This window comes from Cynocephalus volans, chromosome 9 (assembly GCF_027409185.1).
Source record: "Cynocephalus volans isolate mCynVol1 chromosome 9, mCynVol1.pri, whole genome shotgun sequence".
Taxonomy (NCBI): Eukaryota; Metazoa; Chordata; class Mammalia; order Dermoptera; family Cynocephalidae; genus Cynocephalus; species Cynocephalus volans.
Window position 1 is genome coordinate 59,224,306 of NC_084468.1, and position 25,598 is coordinate 59,249,903.

General features: G+C 36.9%; 1 protein-coding gene across 1 annotated transcript in view; it reads left to right on the plus strand.

The window, feature by feature from the left end:
* The window catches only part of LOC134386073 (UDP-glucuronosyltransferase 2A2-like), a 61,910-nt gene that overhangs the window by 23,073 nt on the left and 13,239 nt on the right, over window positions 1–25,598 (plus strand). The gene's annotated exons all lie outside the window — the stretch shown is intronic.

Genomic DNA, 25,598 nt, shown 5'->3' on the forward strand with positions numbered 1-25,598 from the left:
CTCCACCACTTAGTCATGTATTCTTTAATAAATACCACAGTGTAATAATTTTTGCATGTGTATATGCATATATAATATATACGTAATTGATATATAATGCAATTGTGTGTGTGCATGTCTGTGGAAGAATCAGTTCACAAGGAATTTCTCCAGCTATAGGATGGCACTGGTGGTTTTGTCTTCAGGATTTAATGCTATGTCACTAATAAAATAAACTATTTGAGATGTATAATTTGTATGTGTCCTTCACAACTTGCCTATAATCAATGGTTTTAGTTTTGTGACTAGTTTGTTGAAAATATGTCTCATTTTAATTTGCATTTCTCTGGGGTTTTCTTAAGAAGCTTATTTCATAATTTCCTGTTTATAACTCTTTTCTACTTTGAAGAGCATCAATATTCATACTGATTTGTAGGAGCTAAGAGTAGAACCTGTAAATATCATAAAATCTGCAAAACTCTAATAAGGTATTCACAAGTAGGAGAGGGCACAGTAACAGTTCAAGAAAACCATGCCTTGCAGTGCAGGAGAAATGACAAAGGATACTTTGGCATAGTCAGGATAAGACTATAACAAGGAAGAAGTGGAAATTGAAACTCACAGGGAGTGAAGATGACCTGCTGCATATCTGAAGAGAGGAAAATTGCCTAAGGGCCCTGCTCCATGTGGTCCACTGAACCCGCCTCACGAATATCAGTAGAAAAAAATATATACTGTGGCCAACTGCAGATGGAGCTACTGCTGTTCGTAAATTCTCTTTCAAACAAAGAGAAAAACAGATGTTTACAAGAATACAGTCTCTTGAAAGTTCTAACTCATTAGGCTGGATTCGAGCTATAATAATTTTAACATACAATCTTCAATATCTACATACGTTCACATTTAAATCTAAGAAATAAATTCAAATAAAATAATTTTCATGCTGTATTTTGGAATTTTTAGTATACTTGTATATTTAGTATTAAGGGAAAAATATTTTACATAAATTTCTATTGAAATCATAATATACATTTTGTTTTACTAAATTTTCCATAATGTTTTACTTATTATTCTCTGAATGTCTGATTCCAAAATTATCATTTTAGTGGTACATATAGTATATAGTATTCCAAAATTAATATGTTAGTATATGTACCATTAAAATATTAATTTTGTAATTAGACATTCATAGAATAATAAGTAAAATACTACGGAAAATTTAGTAAAACAAAATATATATGTAGAGCTAGGGCTAGGGCTCACAGACTCCTTGAGGCTGTTGTACGGAGTGGGTCACAAACCCTCCACACGCAGGTCCACAAGCTAGGCCATAGGAAAAGGTTCTGGGAGCTGTGGGTGAAGAATCAACAGGCTTTATTCAGCGCTAGGAGCAGCCACCCTAGTGGCTTCCCGGAGAGTCTCTTAAAGCTTCTTGCATCAGAGCCCTTAGTCCGTTTTACTGGAATCCATAACCCAAAACACCTCCAGCAGTGGCTGCAGCCCAGAGTAGAAGGGGTCAGAAGGGAAAGGTGGAAGCTCAACATTCCTGCTGGCCCCGCCCACACCAGATCCTTGGTAAGATTCTGAACATCTGAGGGGTGCTGGCCATTTTTCTATTATTTCCCAGCAGCCCCCCTCCCATTCCCTCTCCCCTCCCCTTTTCCACCTCTAGTTTTCTAAAAGTTCAGCATATTTCTGTGATCGTTTGTTTCTTTCTTTCTCTCTGTCTCTCTTTATTGTCCATTTGTTTTTTTTATGGATTCGGCTCCCAGTTATGAGTGAGAACATGTGGTATTTCCCTTCTGTACCTGGGTTGTTTCACTTAGTATAATTTTTTCAAGGCTCATGCATGTTGTCGCAAATGGTAGAATTTCATTCTTTTGTATGGCTGAGTAGTATTCCGTTGTGTATATAGACAAGATGTGGAGAAAGAGGAACCCTCCTGCACTGTTGATGGGACTGTAAATTAGTACACCCATTATGGAGAACAGTATGGAGGTGCCATTGGGATTTCGACATGGATTCGTTGAATTTTAGATCATTTTGGATCGTGTAAACATTTTAACATCTTAAAACAGATTAAAACTGAAACCTAAGACCTAAAACCATGAAAAACGTAAAAAGAAACATAGGAAAAATGCTTCTTGACATTGGCCTTAGCAATTACTTCTTAGATAAGATACCAAAAGCACATGCACCAAAAGTAAAAATAGACAAGTGGGATTATGTCAAACTAAAAACGTCTGCATAGCAAAGGAAACAATCAACAAAATGAAAAGGCAACCTATGGAATGGGAAAAATATTGCCAACCATATATCTGACAATGGGTTAATGTACCAAAATAAAAGCAACTCCTACAACTAAATAATATAATAATAATGATAACAACAATGACAACACAATTACAAAAATGGGCCAAGGCAATAACTAGACATTTCCCCAAAGAAAACATACAAATGGCCAAAGGTACATGAGAAGGTGCTCAACTAATCATCAGGGAAATGAAAATCAAAACCACAAAGAGCTCTCACCTCATATCTGTTAGGGTTGCTACTATCAAAAAAGCAAAGATAATGTGCAAAGGATGTAGAGTAAAAGGGACACTTATACATTGTTGGGGTGGTTGTTAATTGGTGCAGCCACTATGGAAAACCCTATGTAGGTTCCTCAGAAAATTAAAAATAAAACTACCTTTTTAGCCAGCAATCCCTCTTCTGGGTATGTATCCAAAGAATTTGAAAGTGAGGTCTTGAAAAGATAGGTTTACAATCATGTTCATTGCATCATTAGTCACAATAGGCAAGACATGAGAGTAACTTAAATGTCCATCCATGGGTGAATGTGTAAAGATGTGTGGTATATACTTAAATGGAATATTATTCAGACTTAAAAAAAAGGAAATCCTGGATTGCAACAACATGAATGAACCTGGAGGACATTATGCAAAGTGAAATAAGCCAGGCACAAAAGGAGAAATGCTGCATGATACCACTTATATAATAAATCTAAAATAGTCAAACTCATGGAAGCAGAGAGAGGAATGGTGTTTGCCAGGAGCTGAGGAAAAGGGAAAACAGGGAGAGATTAGTCAAAGGGCACAAAGTTTCAATTATAAAAGTTTGAGAAATCCCAGATGTCTACCAGACAGAATAGTGCCTGTAGTTAACAATCCTGTACTGTGCACTTAAAAATTTGCTGAAAGAGTAGATCTTATGTGAAGTGTTCTCATCACTTACACAAATAATAAAAATAACAGTAATAATAGGGCAGGAGAAAAGAGGTGATGGATAGATTTATGGCACAGATTGTGGTGATGGTTTCATGGGTGAATAGTTACCTTCAAGCTCATCAAGTTGTAAACATTAAATATGTGTAGCATTTTGTAAGCTCGTCATACCTCAAAAAGGTGGTTTTAAAAAATTGCAGGTTAGTTTTTCCAAACGCTTTTTTATCCATTAATAAAATTTTAGTGTCTTTTCTCTCCTTTTTCTTTTAACCTGCTAATATTATATATGCCATTTATAAATTTCTTATTAAGCCTTCCTTACACCCTTGAGTTAATTTCAATTTGGTACTATTTTAAGTTTTCTTGTTCATCATTGATTCCTTTTTGCTCATATTTTTTTAGAAATACTTACTTTTGTACTCATGAGTGATTATGGACCTTGAATTTGTTTCTCCTTTAGCCATTTCTGATAACGTTGTATTGGCCTTAAGAGTCTTTCTTTTTCCTTCCTTCCTTCCTTCATTCCTTTTGTAGCCTATGAATAAAAGAAAGGTTTAATGTTTTAAATTTTGCTAGAATATGTGTTTAAAATTATACGGGTCTACTAATATCTTTGGACAAATGTGTCTTCAACCACTGTCTTAATGCTGTTGAGAGACAAATTTAGAAGACAAATAATATGCTCTGGTTAGTAAATTTGTGTTTTACAGGTCTATGGGCATATTATTCTGAAACTATTTCGTGTGTTTACTAAAATTAATGAAGTAAGTAAACATGGAGTGTGACACAGTTTTCTCAGTGTTGAAGAAAGGATTTAGAAATAGAGAATAAATATGTTTGTCAGTATACACAAATATATTTCCTAACATTGTCCAATAAGAAGGCCTAGAACCCAAGAGTAATAAACACACCGAACATACACATCTTGAGTTTTATATATCATTTTCTTATTTATTAATTGGGAGGTTTGGGTGAAAGAACATAACCATAGGGCTTAGCTGTGCAGTCTGGTTGCATGAAAAAGGAGCAAGCTTGTATGTGGGGAAGAAGAGTTGAGCTAGGAGGCACCAAGTAGGCAAAAAGAAGAACTAGACTCAAAGACATGTTAGTTTACTCTACATGTCTCTTAAACATTCATCATACTTCCTTTCCAGAGTTATTTTCTGAGAATTTAATTCTAAATAAGAACTTCAGATTTTTCTTCTGGGTTGCTTTTCTTTCTATAGCTGTGTCTAACTACTCTTTAACCTATCCACTGATTTTTGAACTTCATTTGCTGAATTTTTTATTTCTAGAATCGTATTTGGTTCTTATGAAATTTTTATTAGTCTTTTTAATCTCTTGCTCTTTGTTCATATTTTCATGTTTCACTAATATACCTTTAAACATAGCACACTAAATCATTTTATATTTCATTTCAAGTAATGCTAATATTTGAAATCATCATGTTAATGTTTCTAGTCTCTGTTGCTTTTGCTAGTTCTCAGACATGAAATCATCTTCTGGTATCAAGAGGTTCTGATTTACCTTGAAATTTGACCTGTAGTCATTAAGAGTTACTTATAACCTTAGAATTTCATGTGTGGAAATATTTTAAAACTAGGGACAAAGTCTTTACAAAGAGGCTTTTCTAGCTTCTATTTGAATTGGACCTACACATGAGGGATGACTGTTCTAATTATTCTCAGGAAACATATTTTTCATCCACACTGTTCCAAGTGAAGACAGGCAGTCTTTGCTGTAAATGTCTGTGTTATAGAATTCATTTGCAGGAGGGAGGGTGGATCTTGGGATTCCGGGATAATGTAAATGTGCATGTGGAGTGTGTATGTGTATGGTGGGGGGATTTGGGCTAGCATTTAGGCTTTCCTGCTTTCCCACCTCTTTGTATCCTTCAAAGGAACAGCTCAAATTCTAGTAAAAGATTGTACTTCAGAATTCCTGTTTTTGCTTTGCTTTGGTAGTCTGCTGATTTTTATTTTCATGCTAAAGAAAAATGAGTTTTGAAAAAGTAATTTTATGCTTTATCAAGGATTTTAATTGTTTCAGTTTACCATAAGTGAAAATATGCCTATGCTTTTTAATTTATGAAAATAAATTCTACTACATAATCTGAACAAACTCTTCATTTTCTCAGATAATAAAATAATTTAGCAATATTTCCCTAAATAAACATATATTTCAAGACCAATTTCTGAGCTATGTTATGTAGCTTAGCTCTCTGTCTTTCTTTAAAGTGTTCTATAGCATATAGTGAAACTTATCACCTCACTTATCTACCTTATGTGTGTAGACAAATTTATTAATTGTTTTTCCTTTTCTTATCACTTTTAAGTTATTTATTCTGTATAAAAGAAATTTTATCCTCTAAGCTTATAACAAATTACCTCTATTTTCTTAGAGTACTTTTACGGCCCTGTTTGTTTGTTTGTTTGTTTGTTTGTTTGTTTGTTTGTTTGTTTTGGCCCTGCTATCTACCAGGTACCACCAGAAATTATGCAAAATCAATTATGCAGCATTCTTTCATGCCAGCTTTACCTTTGCATCTTCCAAACAAACCTACTGTGGATCTTCTTTTTAGAAAAACAGAAATAGTCTCAAGGACAAAGAGTTTGAAATGTCCATAATTGGTCTTTTTTCTCAAAATGTTGTGATTAAATGTAACCCTTAATGTAGTTTATGTCACACTTCATAGAACACATACACATCAATATTCTCTTTTTGTTTTAAATGTGACTTTTCAACCTGCTGAAATACCCATTCTTAAAGACTTAGCTAAAGCATTATGTTGTTGTTTCTTTTCTCCACCAAGCAACCTCCTTCATGGGCTTTGCCCCTCCTCAGTTAATTCCTCCCTTCCAAGACCCATCTTTCTTATGTTTGTAGAATAAATGTTGGTTAACAGATTTAACTTCTGCAATAATCTGCGAACTCATTTGAAATTGGAACTACATCACAGTTGTCTCTTTATACCCTGTGCGTAGTATAGAAACTGGCATATACCAAGTGCACAGGGTATGAAGGTATGAAATAACATACCAATGGATTCCAAGAGAAATTGGAATTGCATTGAAATATGGATGGATGCATGGACACAGAATCTATTATTTCTAAATTTTACCTCTCTTCTGAGATTGACATATTCACACTCCCAATAGATACCTTCACAGACACATCCAATTATTAATCCACACACTGCAGGTCCAAAAATTTCATCATAGCCACTTCTACTTTTGTGTTTTATGTCTTTGCTAGAGTCATTATCATACTCTGGCCCCTCAAAGTACAAACTGAGATTTCCTTTTTTTTAACTGCTGGTCACCTCTCACTTCTCATCAGTCATATGAACTCTCATTGTATGCTTTTTATCTATAAGCCAACATTGTATTCTCCTTGTCATATTCATCGAATTTTCCCAATATAAATTTAACTTATCTCACTATTTATGTTCTCTGTTCTCTACAAATTAAAGCCCATTTAGATGCCTGAGTAGTTTTATTAAAGGACACATATGATCTTCTCCTGAACTTGATTTGAGAACCTGAGTGAGCATCTTTTTTGGAGATTAAAATTGACCCAATAGCAGAGCATTCAAGGTCCTCGAAAGTCTCCTGTTTTAACCAATATTTTACTTTTCTACTCTGTTCCTGTGTCACCCTGAACTCCATACATAGCAAACTAACTATAACTGTGTGCTATAATTTTCGCATGATGATATTTTATCTTAAGTTTTTCCACTCATCTTGAGTAGACAACCTCTGCCGAATTGAAATGCCTGCTCAACTGAAATGCCTGCTCCATTACAGAAGCTTTTTCTAATTCCTTTCACATAGGAGTGACAGCATCTTCTTCTAGGGTCCTGAAGTAGTGTAACTTCTGTTAATAGTATATTCTGCCTTTTATTATATGACAAACGTGTCTTATCAACATACGAGTATGTAACCAGCCTTAGGCAAGACCTACATCTTTATGTTTCCACAAATGATCAATCTTCATGTTCCACAAGATATACCATACTATTTACTGGACTTTCTTAAATAAGTTCTTCTATTATATTTAAGAATTATCAATATAAAAATATAAAATTTTCTGTATTTTAATATATTTAAAAGAGTTCTTAGAATACTGGAATGAATTCCTCCCAAATATTTAAATAGTTCTTATCTCCTTTTGAACAAATTTTATATAGCACTGTGCCCAGCCAACAACAGTGACAAAGTTCTCTGCACATAAAGGTCAATTCCTATCACTGGAAATTAATATTTAACTTCTGTGTCTAAATTGCCACTCCAACTCTGTGCCCAGCACGCACTCTACCTCCGCCAAGCATATGTGAGGGAGCTGCTGTCATGGTGTCTGAGAAGTGGGCTTCTGCACTCCTGCTGCTGCAGCTCTGCTGTGCTGGCTGTGGACTCTGTGGGAAGGTCCTGGTGTGGCCCTCTGACATGAGCCACTGGTTTAATGTTGAGAACATTCTCAAGGAACTCACAGACAGAGGCCATGAGGTGACAGTGTTGACTCCTTCACCCACTTTCCTCATTGACCACAGCAAACCTCCTGCACTGAACTTCGAGGTGGTCTCTGTCACATACGATAAAAACAGCATTTTGAATGTATTGAATGAATTTTTAGAAGTAGCTGTTATTGTCATGCCAACATTATCACCCTGGGAATCAGCAATAAAACTTGAAGAATTCTTTCTTTGAATAACTGAAATTAATAGAATTCTCTGTGAGAATATTGTCTACAATCAGTCACTGATGAGGAAGCTCCAGGAAAGCAACTATGATGTAATGCTTATAGACCCTATGTTTGTTGGTGGAGAACTGGTGGCTGAATTTCTTGCAGTCCCTTTTGTGTACACACTAAGGATCTCTATTGGCAACACTATAGAGAAATACTGTGGGCAACTTCCAACTCCACCTCCCTATGTGCCTGTTGCCTTGGGGGAAATAGAAGACAGAATGACCTTCATGGGAAGAGTGAAAAATGTAATGCTCGACTTTTGTTTTTTTTTAAATTTCTGGCTCCAGCAATTTGACTTTCATTTTTGGGATCAGTTTTACAGTGGAGCATTAGGTAAGAGACTCTGATTTCCATACAATCTAGTTATCAAAAGACAGTTTTTTTAAAATTAGAGAAAAATGAAAGGAATACATTTTCAGAACTTCAATTTTCACATAAAACTCTACAAGTGATAGTAATGAACTATTTATCAATAACTAATTGGGGAGGCAAAATCAGAAATCTCTTGACATGATTACTCTTTCTATACAATTATCAAACTGTTTTGTAAGATACCTTGATAATTAATAGATTGTTATTAAAACAAACAAAATGACACACATAAATAATCGTCAAATCAATGGGAGATGTATTTTTTGTCAGACATAGGTTGTCTCAAATATATTCAGTATGCTGAGTTTTCATATTTGAGGAAGTTTAACCTATTACTGGGAAAGAGAGTATAATGTTTGTCATAAAAGTAAGAAAATTTCCTTCTTGCCTGATGCCAGTAATAAATTGAAATGTGAGCTATATTAACCATGGGATTATAATTCTTATATGATTTACTTTTCCTGGAGTTTACCCCACAGATTTTTGAGAATCAGATTATGACTCTCAATTTTGTACCATTCTCTTGTTGGACAAGGGTAACTGCCAATATTGCATTTCTGATAACTTTGAGATGAAATTTCACTGAGTCCTATGTGAATGTTTTCATTATGGCTGTCCATATAGGAAAGTTTCTTAGGATGTTTTATACTTTAGGGAGTGTTATACAGAAGCTGAAGAATTCAGTAGAAAGCTGAATAAGTGGTTTTTTAAAAATTTTTTTATTTTTAAGGTTTAAGAGAGTAGATTTTTTACTTTACTGATTATAATTATTCTACCTATTTTTTAATTCCTTGCTATTTCTGCTAATTTGTTCTTTTGCTTTTTTAATTGAATCATAATTGATTACACATATTTTTAGGATTCAGTGTTAACATATGTGGATCAGAATTACCGGGGCTTTCAAGATGGCGGTGGCTACGGCGGTTGGCGTGGAGTAGCTGAGGTGGAAAAGGCGGCCACTGGACCTCAGGCAGCCGGGAAACTTGTGGACCTTCCTCTCGCCATCTCTTAAGGGAGGACCGCTGCTGCTGGCCGGTCATGGGGGCTGACCGCCACTTTGCCCCTGGCAGGAGAGGCTGCTGCAATAACAGGCAACAGCTTTGAAGTGTGGAGCAGGAAAAGAACTGTTTCTTAGCTGCAAAAGCGAGTCTCTAAACAGGGAACACGGCGCCAGGGCTGCTGCAGATGCAGACAGGATACTGGAGTCCGGGGCCACGCTGAAGGCGGCCAGCTGCCCTATTCAGGATTCAAGGTTTCAGGCTGGCATTAAAGAAGATTCCTGGGGGCCAAGCCCGTGGCGCACTCGGGAGAGTGCGGAGCTGGGAGCGCGGTAACGGTTCCGCCGCGGGTTCGGATCCTATATAGGAATGGCCGGTGCACTCACTGGCTGAGTGCCGGTCATGAAAAAGACAAAAAAAAAAGAAGATTTCTGGGAGTGCCCGAGCCACGCCGCGACTGAACAGCCCGAGGCGGCAGCGGCCGAGAACGGGGAAGGCGACAAACCAGAGGCAGAGAGTGAGCGCCTGACCTGGCACAGCCCTGTGAGTGACCCCTGGCCCAGCCCTGCTCGGGGGGCTGACGCCCACCTGGCTTCCGCCTGCATCACCGGGTCACTCACCGCCACGGGGCTGCCTCCATTTTCCCAGGTGCTGGCAGCTCCAGCCAGGCTCGGCTCAGCTCCTCACTGAGCCTTCCCACTTGCTTGCCCCAGCACGGGGCTTCCCAGGGCCTGTGGGCCGGCCTCCCCTCCCACTCCCTCTGTGGTTCTCTGGCGGGGCTGGTGGCGTGGGGTGTCCCCGGCCAGTGTTGGGAGGGCAAGGAAGTACGGGCAGGATGACTGTCACTCCACCACACCCTGGACTCCGGCCCCTGGTAAACTTCCTGTAACTGGGAGGCAGATACCATCTCTGCGGCCACCAGCTTGGAAAAACGCCTAACCAATTTCTGGTTGGGTATAGTGTAGTAAGAGAGTTCCCATGTCCACTTGAACTTGCCGGAGAGCAGGCTGCAGGCAGGTGCTAGACTCGGTCCATGCCGGGGGGAAACAAAGGTGAACAAGTCCCGAGAAAGATCTACACAGTGCTACAAAGGCACACAGAGTGACCGGTCATCCGTGCCTACCAGAAACCTGGTAGACTTCCTGGGCGAGGCAGTGCCGAGCAGGGTCTTGAAGGCCCAGTTGATAGAGGAGGGTTGCAGAAGACGTGTCCCAGCCCAGCACTGTGCGCACAGAGTGGGGAGACATGCAGCCAGGGAGGTGGAGACTCAACAGAAACCACACACCCTGTGGGGTCTCCACTGCACAATCCAACAGCCTGGGCCAGAGCACACGGAACAGGGAGAAGTCCTGCACAGGAAGTGAAAGCTCAACAGAGATCACACGCCCTGTGGTACGTGATCCAGCAGCCCAGCAGAGTCCAAGCTGACCAGAAAGGTGGCTCCCCAGAGAGGCCCAAGACCCAAGGCAACCATAAACACAAGGCACTAGAGGTGAACTGAGCAGTCACGGAGGGAGCCATACGAAATTGGCAACAACAGCAACATCTTAGTTAGTCAATAGTCTCAACCTGGTGGACTGTGAAAGCCCCTGCCACAATGAATAAACATCAAAAAAAAGATACAAGAAATACAAAAAATTAAGAAAGTACACCACCAAAAGTTAATAAATCTCAAATTATAGATCTATAGAACAAGAAGCCCTTGAAATGACTGACAAGGAATTTCGAGTGATAATTCTAAGGAAACTGAATGAGATACAAGAAAACTCAGCTAGACATCATGATGAAATGAGGAAAAGTATACAGGATCTGAAAGAGGAAATGTACAAGGAAATCAATGTCCTGAAAAAAAATGTAGCAGAACTTGCTGAACTGAAGAAGTTATTCAGCAAAATAAAAAACACAATGGAGAGTTTAACCAGCAGGCTTGTCGAACTTGAAGAGAGAACCTCTGAACTTGAAGATGGGCTGTTTGAAATAACACAAGCAGACAAAAAGAAAGAAAAAAGAATCAAAGACATTGAAGAAAATCTGAGAGAGATATCAGACAACCTTAAGCGCTCAAGTATCCAAGTCATGGGTATTCCAGAAGGGGAGGAAAATGGAGATTCCATTGAAAACATATTCAACAAAGTAGTGGCAGAAAACTTCCCAGGTATAGGAAAAATCACAGATCTTCAGATCCAGGAAGCTCAACGATCTCCAAACGTATTCAACCCAAAAAGGCCTTCTCCAAGACATGTTATAGTCAAATTGGGAAAAACTCAGAGACAAAGAGAGAATCTTAAAAGCTGCAAGAGAGAAGCATCAAATCACCTATAAGGGAGCCCCAATCAGTCTCACATCAGACTTTTCATCACAAACCCTAAAAGCTAGAAAGGAATGGGATGATATTTTCAAAATACTAAAAGACAAAGATTGCCAGCCAAGAATACTCTACCCTGAAAGGCTATCCTTCCGAAATGAAGGGCAAATAGTATATTTCTCAGACAAACAAAAACTGCGGGCGTTCACTACCACATGACCACCCTTACAAGAAATCCTCAAGGGAGTACTGGGTTTGGTTCCTGAAAAATAACTACCACTGTCATAAATACCAAAGAAAAATCAAAACCCACTAGTACAATAAAAATGGCATTCATGAAGAGAAAACAAGCAAACAAAAACGCTGTCTACAACCTAAGGAACCAACAAACACAGAAACCAAACAGTAAATCAGAAAGCAAGGAACAAAAGACACCTAAGACAACTAAACAACTAATGAAATGCTAGGAATAAATCAACACCTTTCAATAACAACTCTTAATGTAAAAGGCTTAAATTCCCCAATCAAAAGACACAGACTGGCTGACTGGATCAAAAAGGAGGACCCAACTATATGCTGCCTACAAGAGACCCACCTCACCCATAAAGATTCACACAGACTAAGAGTGAAAGGATGGAAAAAGATTTACCATGCAAACAGAAAAGAAAAACGAGCTGGAGTAGCTATTCTTATATCTGACAAAATAGACTTTAAACTAAAAACCATCAAAAGAGACAATGAGGGACACTACTTAATGATAAAAGGACTGATCCATCAAGAAGACATAACAATCATAAATATGTACGCACCCAATGTTGGAGCAGCCAGATTTATAAAACAAACTCTATTAGACCTAAAGAAGGAAATAGACACTAATACCATAATAGCAGGGGACCTGAACACCCCACTGTCAATATTAGACAGATCATCTAGGCAAAGAATCAGTAGAGAAACACAAGATCTAAACAAGACTCTAGACCAATTGGAATTGGCAGATATCTACAGAACATTCCACCCAACAACCTCAGAATATATATTCATTCTTCTCATCAGCACATGGATCATTCTCCAGGACAGATCACATATTAGGTCACAAATCAAGTCTCAATAAATTCACAAAAATTGGAATTATCCCATGTATTTTCTCAGACCACAATGGATTAAAACTAGAAATTAATAACAAACGAAACTCCGGAAACTATACAAACACATGGAAATTAAACAGCATTCTACTTAATGACATATGGGTCCAAGAAGAAATCAAGCAGGAAATCAAAAAGTTTATTGAAACTAATGAAAACAATGATACATCATACCAAAACCTGTGGGATACTGCAAAAGCAGTATTGAGGGGGAAATTTATTGCATTAAATGCTCACTTCAGAAGAATGGAAAGATGGCAAGTGAACAACCTAACACTTCACCTTAAAGAACTAGAAAAACAAGAACAATCCAAACCTAAAGTTAGCAGACGGAAAGAAATCATTAAGATCAGAGCAGAACTGAATGAAATTGAAAACCAAAAAGAAATTCAAAAGATCAATGAATCAAAAAGTTGGTTTTTTGAAAAGATACATAAAATTGACAAACCATTAGCATGGCTAACAAAAAAAAAGAAGAGAGAAGACTCAAATAAAAAAATTAGAAATGAAAAAGGCGATATTACAACTGATTCATCTGAAATACAAGGAATCATTCGAGACTACTAAAAACAACTATACACCAACAAGTTTGAAAATCTGGAGGAAATGGATAAATTTCTGGACACACACAAGCTCCCAAAACTGAACCATGAAGACGTAGAAAATTTGAACAGGCCAATAACAATAAAGGAGATTGAAGCTGTTATCAGAAGGCTCCCAACAAAGAAAAGCCCAGGACCAGATGGATTCACAGCAGAATTTTACCAAACATTCAAAGAGGAATTGACACCGATTCTTTACAAACTATTCCAAAAGTTTGAAACGGATGCACATCTCCGAAACTCATTCTATGAAGCAAACATCATCCTGATACCAAAACCAGGTAAAGATATAACCAAAAAAGAAAACTACAGGCCAATATCCTTGATGAATGTAGATGCAAAAATCCTCACTAAAATACTAGCAAACAGAATACAGCAACACATACGTAAAATTATTCATCACGATCAAGTGGGATTCATCCCAGGGATGCAAGGTTGGTTCAACATACGCAAATCAATAAATGTGATACACCATATTAATAAACTCAAACACAAGGACCATATGATCATCTCTATAGATGCTGAAAAAGCATTTGATAAAGTTCAGCACTCATTCATGACAAGGACCCTCTATAAGTTAGGTATAGAGGGAAAGTATCTAAACATAATTAGAGCCATATATGACAAACCCACTGCCAATATCATCCTGAATGGGGAAAAGCTGAAAGCTTTTCCTTTAAGAACAGGAACTAGACAAGGATGCCCACTCTCACCACTCCTATTCAACATAGTGTTGGAAGTATTAGCCAGAGCAATCAGAGAAGAGAAGGAAATAAAGGGCATCCAGATTGGAAAAGATGAAGACAAACTGTCCCTGTTTGCAGATGACATGATCCTATATATCGAACAGCCTAAAACCTCTACAAAAAAACTCTTGGAATTGATAAATGATTTCAGCACAGTAGCAGGATACAAAATCAACACACGAACAGTAGTGAACATGCAGAATGAGAAATCAAGAAAGCCTGCCCATTTACAATAGCCACCATAAAAATAAAATACTTAGGAATTGAGTTAACCAAGGAGGTGAGAAATCTCTATAATGAGAACTACATACCACTGCTGAGAGAAATTAGAGAGGATACAAGAAGATGGAAAGATATCCCATGCTCTTGGATTGGAAGAATCAACATAGTGAAAATGTCCATACTACCCAAAGTGATATACAAATTCAATGCAATCCCCATCAAAATTCCAAAGACATTTTTCTCAGAAATGGAAAAAACTATCCAGACATTTATATGGAATAATAAAAGACCACGCATAGCCAAAGCAATGCTGAGCAAAAAAATAAAGCTGGAGGCATAACACTACCTGACTTTAAGCTATGGTACAAAGCTATAATAACCAAAACAGTATGGTACTGGCATAAAAACAGACACACTGACCAATGGAATAGAATAGAGAATCCAGAAATCAACCCACACACTTACTGCCAGCTGATCTTTGACAAAGGCACCAAGCCTATTCACTGGGGAAGGGGCTGCCTCTTCAGCAAATGGTGCTGGGAGAACTGGATATCCATATGCAGGAGAATGAAACTAGATCCATACCTCTCACCGTATACTAAAATCAACTCAAAATGGATTAAGGATTTAAATATACACCCTGAGACAATAAAACTTCTTAAAGAAAACATAGGAGAAACACTTCAGGAAATAGGACCAGGCACAGACTTCATGAATACGACCCCAAAAGCACGGGCAACCAAAGGAAAAATAAACAAATGGGATTATATCAAACTAAAAAGCTTCTGCACAGCAAAAGAAACAATTAACAGAGTTAAAAGACAACCAACAGAGTGGGAGAAAATATTTGCAATATATACATCTGACAAAGGATTAATATCCAGAATATATAAGGAACTCAAACAACTTTACAAGAAGAAAACAAGAAACCCAATTAAAAAATGGGCAAAAGAGCTAAGTAGGCATTTCTCTAAGGAAGATATACAAATGGCCAACAGACTTCTGAAAAAATGCTCAACATCACTCAGCATCCGGGAAATGCAAATCAAAACCACACTGAGATACCATCTAACCCCAGTTAGGATGGCTAAAATCCAAAAGACCCTGAACGATAAATGCTGGCGAGGTTGCAGAGAAAAAGGAACTCTCATACATTGTTGGTGGGACTGCAAAATGGTGCAGCCTCTATGGAAAATGGTATGGAGGTTCCTCAAACAATCGCAGATAGATCTACCGTACAACCCAGCTATCCCACTTTTGGGATTATACCCAGAGGAATGGAAATCATCAAGTCAAAGGTATACCTGTTCCCCAATGTTCATCGCAGCACTCTTTACAATAGCCAAGAGTTGGAACCAGCCCAAATGTCCATCATCAGATGAGTGGATACGGAAAATGTGGTACATCTACACAATGGAATACTACTCAGCTATAAAAACGAGTGAAATACTGCCATTTGCAACAACATGGATGGACCTTGAGAGAATTATATTAAGTGAAACAAGTCATGCACAGAAAGAGAAATACCACATGTTCTCACTTATTGGTGGGAGCTAAAAATTAATATATAAATTCACACACACACACACACACACACACACACACAAAAGAAAAAAACGGGGGGGGGGAGAAGATATAACAACCACAATTACTTGAAGTTGATAGGACAAGCAAACAGAAAGGACATTGTTGGGGGGAGGGGGGAGGGAGGAGGGAGGGAGGTTTTGGTGATGGGGAGCAATAATCAGCCACAATGTATATCGACAAAATAAAATTTTAAAATATAAATAAATAAAAAACGTTTATGGATCACATCAATATTACTAGCATGAATATTGTTGCAAATTCTACTTATTCTTTATGCCCCTCGACCAATCTCTCCCTATCTCCCTCTCTCTCTCTTCTCTCACCATTGATAACCCTAGATTTCTTCTCTCCTTCTGAAAGAGTAATGGTTTATCCATTGATTTCTTGCCTAGATGATCTGTCCAATGCTGAGAGGTGTGTTCATGTCCCTCAATATTATCAGAGAAGATGCTTCTTCTGTCACTCTGAAGTGGGCTTTGTGGAGAGAGATATCCTCTTCTTTTCTTTGGTCTCTGCTGGTGACTCTCCTTGTGTCAATGCACTCCAGTGGCTGGTGGACCATCTGCTTGGTGGCTGTGGCATCTAGCCAATTTCATAGCAGCCATGGTTATTTTGGTGGCTTTGGTGGGCCACCCACATTGAGGTGATGTATTTGGCATGCTCCTTGGTGCAGGCAGTGTGCCTGGTTGTGGGGGTGTCCAGTCCCTGTCTCTATGCCCTGGGCCCCTGGTGGGCCCCGAGTCACTGGTGGTGTGCCTGGGCTGGAACTCATTTTTTGTTCTTTGCTTACTTCTAAAACTGGGGAATTTCCTGTGGGGACCAGTACTTGAGCTGTGTGGCTGAGCTCAATTGCTGGTTGCTGCTATTTCCAAAGGCTTATTGTGCAGCCCAGGGTTTAATGGTTGACCTTATAGGTACTTCTTGCTCTCCAGAGACCCGGTGCACCTGGGTTGTGTAGAAACTCTGATCTGGGCCTGAGTTTTTTCATCTAACTGCACCCCATGCAATTCCGCATTCCTGACCAGTCTCTTCTGAATGGTCTGGCACTTATTGGGCTGGCAGATTGGCTGTCCTTGCTGTGTCCCAGTGTTTTCCCAGTGGGCCAGTCTCACCCACTGCCTGTGCTCCAAACACTTTCCATGGGATGGGCCCTGCACTTGCCCCTGCAGTGACTCACTGGCCTCTGAATGGCTCCCCTTTTTCAGCTGTTCTGGCTCCTCCTTCCTTCATGGGTCCCCGGGAACCCTATTAGTGATCTTTCTGTCCTGGAGGGCCACCAAGGCTCTCTTCTCCCCTGCTGCTACCAAGCAACTCCATCTGAAGGGCACAGCTGCGGCTTCTGCCTGCTCCTGTTCCATGCACTCAGCAGCTCCAGGCTTAAAATGGCTGCAACCTGAAATACTCTGAGTAGTTTTTTCATTCTCTCATCATGGTTTCTCCTGCTTTTATGCACTCTGTAGGTCTCTCCTCCACTTCCTCTGAGCTCCAGCGACTCCAGCTTGACTGTTGTTACATTTTTTTCTGTGGTTTTGCTTTGTAATTATATACAGCTTTCATCTGAATCTGAGAGTTGAAAGCAGCTTCCACTTGAACTATTTTTGAGAATCATAAGGGAACATGAACTAACACACAAAATATGACATTGTGTATTAAAAATATTAGTTAACTCCCTTGATTGTATTAATTTGCTAGGGATGCTATAACTAAATACCATAGACTGGGTGGCTTAAATAACAAAAATTTATTTTAGCACAATTCTGGAGGCCAGAAGTCCAAGATTAAGTGTTGCCAGGGCTGGTTTCTCTTGTAGCTTCTCTTCTGGGCTTGCAGATAGCCACCTTCTTGTGTCCTCACATTGGACTTTTCTCTGCACATGTGCATCCCTGGTTTCTCTTCCTCTTCTTGGAAGGACACCAGTCATATTGAGTTAGGCCCCCTCCCCGAACTCATTTATCCTTAATCACCTCTAAAGGCTAGCCTAACTCCAAATATAGTCAAGCATCAACATATGAATTTGGGCCGAACACAATTCAGGCCATAATACTAATTTTCTAATAGATATGTTGTTTCATAGAACTAATGTTAAGGAGCCCAGTTTAAAAATTCTTAGCTTTAGATGTGATTTTGAATTTACACTGCATTGATTTCACAGTAAATATTTTAACAACCCTTAAGCACTGTCTTACAGTGTGCTAGGCAGGAAGTGTGTTAGACTCTTTAGATTTAAGGTAAATATGACCAGGATCTTGGCTCTATTCTACCTTCAGAGACAAATGGAAGCGCTAGAACAATAAACATCTCATTGTGAAGCTTTGGTATAACAGGGTTATGAAAAAAGTCTTCTGGGAACACACAAGAGCAAGAGGAAACAGAAATGTTATAAGACAATAATGGGGAAAAAGTATTTTCCACTCCTCAGCATGTATACTGAGAGTGACCCTCATTTTCATACAGCCTGGTCTCTTTTCTGATAGCAAAGATTTGGAACTACTACTGCTTTTATGAAAAAATTTGAACATCTGTTCATTTTCTCCATAATTCATTCATTCTGGCTTAAGACCTGTCTTTTCATCCTAATCTCCCATTGTATGTCAGTGTTTAACACCATATGTTTGCTACCTCTTGTTTCCTAATTTTCACCTTTCTTCTCCTGCCTAATCTTGGTATTTTAACTAGACTGAGCTTAAATGTGATCCTGTCTATATAGAAGTTCACTGTTAATGTGTATAAGATCTAAGGGGATCTTTAATTCATAGGTAATGAGTGATGCTATAATACATCAAAATCAGAATGCAAAATAACTTGAGTAAACATTCTTTTTTCAAACTACTGTATAACTAAGTTAAGAAATAGATTTCTGTCAGTATCCTAGAAACACTCTTTTCCCAGTGGAAATTATAAGCCTGACTTTGGTTTCAACATTCTCTTGAAAATTTTATAGATCTACCACCTATGTGTTATTTCTCAATATTTTATTGTTTAGATATTGAATTGTATACAAATACATGGGAAGACTTGCTATTTAGGATCAGCACAAATTGGGGGATACAATCATGTATTTCATTTTTTTAAAAAGCTCTAAGGTTAGTATTCCATCATGTGCCTATGACACTCTGTCAATTGATAATTGGCTATTTACAGTTTTTTGTATAATTCTGTGAACATTCTGGTATATTGTTACTGTTCAATAAGAGCAATAGTATAAATAGGAGATAAATTATATATATTTCCTCTTACTAGGTAATTTCAGATTTGTCTCAAGAGAGATGATACAAATTTATACTTCTACCAGCAAGGTGTGATATTTCCCATTGTTCCAAAGACTTACTCAACTTATTGAATGACTTTTATTAACAGTTGTATTAAGATATAACTTATGTGCTATAAAATGCATACATTTTAAGTGTACAAATCAATGATTTTTAGCATAATTGCAAAGTTATACTATTACCATATTCTAATTTTATAACCCCTGAAAGAAATGATTGTTTTAAATTTTGTCAGTTGGATAGGTCTGAAATTATATACTAGGCTTGATTTGGATCTCCCTGATTATGACTGAGGTTGGTTGAAAAACTTGTCATATTATTGTGGGCTATTTCAATTTTTTAAGAAAATATCCTGACTTTTGTCCATTTTTTCTAATTTGTTTTTGTTTTTTTTTAATTAATGAATTAAGAAAACCCCATACACCTTCTAGATAAGCCTTTATCAGTTTAAAGATATTTTCCCACAGTTTTCTTATTCTCTTTTAATACCATATAATGATTTTTAGTTTTTAAATTTAATGGAGGTGGATAAATTAACCATTTCTTTTGCAATTTTTTTATTATGTCCTAGAGGAAATCCTTTCCTGCCATGAAATAAAAAAAAAAAAGCAATAAAACAAAAAAACAAATCATTGTTTTACATTATCTTTTATAGATTCTATGGATTTGCTTCTGCTTTGAAGATTTTAATCTATTTAAAATTATATTTTGTGGTGTTTTGTAGGGTGAGCTCAATTTCTTTCTTTTAACTTTTCTTCCATTATCTTTCTTCTTTTTTCCTTCTTTCCTGACTCACTCACTCTCAACCTTTCTCTTTCTTTTCTTTCTTCCTCCTTTTGCACAGGGATAAGTAGTTGTCCCATCCCTGTATATGAAGCCTCCCTCTTTTTCCAACATGTCTGCAATTCTTGCTTTGTTATTCAGAGAAAATATGTGTAGAACCTGCCAACTTCATATCATCCATCATCATTTTTCTGGTCCAAGTTATCATTTCTCACCTAGAGTGAAACAATTGACTCTGCAAAATAAGTTACATTTAAAAACAAATAGCAAAATACCGTATTATAAATGTGCAAAATATATTTCTCTCTAATGTAACTATCCACAGGAAGAAATTAAGACCTGATCACTAAATCATCCAGGTATTAAGATACTGTCTTATTGCCCTTGCATCCCTTATGATGCTGCTCTAGCACATATAGTTGAGCAAGGTTACCTGAATACTGGCTTGAGGGAAGTTGAAGAAGAAATGGAAAATACACATTTTATTTTGTTTTTACTGATCCAAAAATTGTACATGTAAATTTTCTCATACGCCATCAGAACGAACTTAGTACCTCGGAAGCCTAGAAAAGTTGTCTGTAGATATCAACCTACTTAACAAGACTTACCTGTAAGAGACTGGTAACTGCCACCCACTAAATTCCACTCCCATCTACCCCACCTTCAGTGAAACATTTGCCCATAAATTCAAGCTACTCCAAGAATTTTTTGAATTAAAAGCCATTTCATTATACTCATCATGCAGCTTAAAAATACTAAGTTCAATTAATAAAAATATTTATTTGGCAGCTCTAATTTATAATCTATTTGCTGATTATACTCATACATATTTTATATAATTATCCACTGCATAATTTAAAGAAAATAATTAAAGGTTAATTCTAATCAGTATTTTTATTTCATAATTCCTCAGTATAATATTTAAAAGTCTGATGAACTTATTTACCAACTTTTGTTTACATTTGTTCAATTTCATTCTCTTTAATTTTCATCAGCTTTGTATTTGTTACTGTGTATCATTGCTTTATATGTAGAATTTTAGTGAATGCTTTCAGCCTGGTCATTCTTCAAATGTGAACTAAAATTCACACACATCAAATTAACCTAGGGAATTAGTAATCAATGTAAGAGGTAGCACTTGTGGAATAAGGTAAGTAGAGAACATAAACATATTGATGTGGAAGATGTGAGGTGGGGGGTCTCATCCAGTTTCTGGTATTCAACCTGAGTGTCCTTGAGCAATGCTTCTTAGTTACCAAATTAAGGCACTGGGCTATTGATCTTCATACATATATTTAAAAACTGCTAAGTGATGACTCTAAAAAGAAGCTATCCTTTTAATGTAAGCATTTATCACAATAGATTTCCCTCGTAGAACTGCTTTTGCAGCATCCCTCAGGTTTTGGTATGATGTGTCTTTATATTCATTAGTTTTGAGAAATTTTTTGATTTCCTTTTCATTTTTTTCTTAAACTCGTGTGTTATTCACAAGCATGTTGCTTAATTTCCATGTGTTTGCATAGTTCCCACTTCCAGAGTTTCACTTGCTATCATTTTCTAGTTTAAATCTGTTGTGGTCTGAGAAGATACTTGAAATGATTCAATTTTTAAAAATTTGTTGAGGCTTGCTTTGTGACCTAACTTGTTGTCTATCCTGCAGAATGTTCATGTACTGATGAGAAGAATGAATATTCTATGGTTGTTGGGTAAAATGTTCTGTAGATTCAGTTGTTCAACCAAGTCCAGTTGTTCTAAAGTGTAGTTTAAATTCTTGGCTTCTCTGTTGATTTGTTGCCTACATGATATGTCCATTGCAGAGAGAGGGGTGTTCAGGTCCCTAACTATTATCATATTTGGGTCTATCTCTTTTCTTGGGTCTAATAGAGTTTGCTTTATATATCTGGGTGCACCAACGTTGGGCACTTATATAATTTTTATGTCTTTCTGCTGTATAAATCCATTTATCATAATGTAGTGGCTTTCTTTATTCTTTTTCAAGTTTTTGGATTAAAGTCTATTTTATCCAATATAAGAATAGGTACTCCTGCACATTTTTGACTTCAGTTTGTGTAGTATATCTTTTTCTAACCCTCACTCAGTCTGTGTGTGTCTTTACAGTTGAGGTGAGTCTGTTGTACACAGTATACAGTTGCATCTAGTTTTTTAATCCAATCAGCCAGTCTGTGTCTTTTGAGTGGGGAATTTAATCCATTACATTTGAGGTTTTGCTGAAAGTAAATCCATTTACAATTAGGGTTTTATATTGTTTACTTCTGGCATATTATTGATTTTCATTTGGATGTTTTAAATAGTTTCTGTTTCTTTCTTTCCCTTTTATTGTTTGTAAATTTTCACCTTTATATCCTGGATAGTTTTGCTCAGTTTATTGTGTCATTTAACTGCATCTTCTTGATCTCATCAAGTTTCCTAAATAATTTTACTCAGAATTCCTTTTAAGTCATTTAAAGTGTATCTTGCTCTATGGGTTCTGGTACTTGAGAGTTATTGTATTACCTTGGTGGAATCTTTTTTTTTTTTTTTTTTTTGTATCAAAAGAATAGAGTGCAAGGGATGCAAAGATTCTTCAACATATGCAAGTCAATAAATGTGATACTCCACATCTACAAAATCAAAGACAAAACCAATATGATTATCTCAATAGATGCAGAAAAAGCATTTGACAAAATTCAGCATCCTTTCATAATAAAGACTTCAGCAAAGTAAGTATGGAAGGAAAGTATCTCGACACAATAAAAGCTGTATATGGCAGACCCACTGCCATTATCATCCTGATAGTAAGAGTGAATAAGATGGGGATGCCCACTCTCACCACTCCTTTTTATCGTAGTATGGAAGTACTATCCAGAGCAATCAAGCAATAGAAAGAAATGAAGGGCATCCAGATAAGAAAAGACAAAGTCAAATTATTCTTCTTTGTAGATAACTTATTCCTATATAGAAAAAAGCCTGAAAACTCTACAAAAAACTTCTTGGAGTTGATAAATGGTTTCAGTAAAGTTGTGGGACACAAACTCAACACAGGAAAATAAGTAGCATTTTCATACTCCAACAATGAGCTAGCACAAAAAGAAATCAAGAAAGCTAGCCCATTTACAATAGTCACCAAAAAATAAATGACCTAGGTATATATTTAACCATGAAGGTGAAAGAGCTCTACAAAGAGAAATACAAATCATGTAAAAGAAATTAAAGAGGAAACAAAAGGATGGAAAGACATTCCATGCTGTTGTATTGGAGAGTTAATATTGTGAAGATATCCTTACTACCCAAAGCAATCTACAGATTCAATGCAATCCCTCTCAAAATACCAGTGACATTCTTAATGGAAATAGAAAAAAAAAAAAACAATGCTAACATTCACCTGGAATGACAAAAGACCCCAAAAAGCCAAAGTAATCTTGTGTAAAAAAAAAATAAATAAATAAAGCTGTAGGCTTAACACTACTTAACTTCAAATTATACTACACAACTGTAGAAACAAAAACAGCATGGTGCTAGATAAAAACAGACACTCAGACCAATGCAACACACTAGAGAACCCAGAAATCAGACCCCAAATTTATACCAACTGATCTTTGACAAGGCACCAAGAATATACATTGGGGAAAAGATGACCTCTTCAGTAAATGGTGCTGGGGAAACTGGACATCCATATGTAGAAGAATGAAGCTAGATCTTTACCTCTCGCCATATACCAAAATCAACTCAAAATGGATTAAAGACTTAAGTATAAAACATGACACTATAAAACTTCCAAAAAAAACTGTAGGGGAAACACTCAGGATGTAGGAATGGGCAAAAACTATGAATATGACCCCAAAAGTCAGGCGACAAAAGGAAATATAAACAAATGGGATTATATCAAACTAAATAGCTTCTGCACAGCAAAAGAAACAGTTAACAGAGTGAATAAGCAACCTACAGAGTGGGAGAAAATATTTGCAAAGAATTCATTCTACAAAGATTAATATTCAGAACATACAGGATCCCAAAGAAATACACAGTGGAAAAACAGCCCAATTAAAAATTGGGCAAAGTAGTTGAGTAGACATTTCTCAAAGGAAGATATACAAATGTCCAACAGACACATGAAAATATTCTCAACATCACTCACCATCAGGGAAATGAAAATCAAAGCCACTTTCAGATATCATCTCACTACAGTTAGACTGGCTGTTATCAAAAAGACAAAAAATAACTAAAGCTGATGAAGATGTGGAGAAAGGGACTCTTCCTACACTATTGGTGGGACTGTAAATTGATGCAGCTATTAAAGGAAACTGTATGGAGGAGGTTCCTCAAACACATACAGATAGAACACATACAGATATGAACACATACAGATAGAACACATACAAATATGATCCAGAAATTCCACTGCTGGAATACATCCAAAGGAATGGAAATTATCATGTCAAAGGGATGCCTGCACCCCGTGTTTATCACAGCTCTATTTGCAATAGCCATGAGTTGAAACTGACCTAAGTGTCCATTGATGGACAACTGGATAAGGAAAACGTGCTATATATACATAATGGAATACTACTCTCCCATAGAAAAGAATGAAATACTGCCATTCACAGCAACATAGATGAACTTAGAGAAAATCAGGTTAAGTGAAATAAGTCAGGCAAAGAAAGAGAAATACCATGTCTTCACTATGAAATAAACAAATAAATAAAATGAAAGAAAGCTACAACAATCACAATAATATGCTGAGCTTTCCAAAGGTAAGAACAGAATTGAGGTTACCAGAGGTGGGAAATGGTGGTGATGGTGGTGTGTGTGTGTATGGGGGTGGGGTAATAAAGGAATTGATAAAGGGATACAAAAAATAATTGCATTGTATAATGTCGAATATAGTATTTATCCTGATTTGAGCATAACATATTGCACTTAGGTATTGATAATTTAACTCATCAAAAACATTGAACACCATGAACAAGTGGGATTCCACACAGATATGTACAATCAGCTATGTTACAATACATACATAAATAAATAAATAAAGTTAAAAAAATAAAGTAAAAACAGGCTATTCATGCAGGGGTATATGTTATCACCAATGTAGATTAGAATTCTTAATAGGAAAGGATTCTTATCAGAGTTTTTATTTCCTTAGCTGCAGAACATGTTTTCTAAGTGTATAAGTGATAGACTTGTTCATTTGCAAATAAATACTTGTTCTTCTCAACCAAACTCCTAAAATTAACTTAGGATCTGTCTCTTTCAAAAAACATTATTTAAAGGTAATGCTAAAATAAGTGTGTGATATTGTTGATACATACATGTGCATCTCACACTCCAAATAAGGGTATAAATTACTCAGGGAATTTGTACTGAGAAAATAATGGCAAAACAATTTTAAGAGATAGATTTTATGCAGAAAAGAAAGATGGATTGAGCTTGGTAAGGTTCTTCAGCAATCTGTGTGAATCAGAGACTGTAACAAGACAGAGATATATTCTTGACTTGAAACTGGAAAACTATTGAGAGGTGACTGTTTGCTGATATGGTGGGGCTAATCTATCATTTGCTATTTAACTGGAGAGAAAAAAATTAGTATTAAATTCTTCAGAAGTTTGAGCTGTAGTTAAAT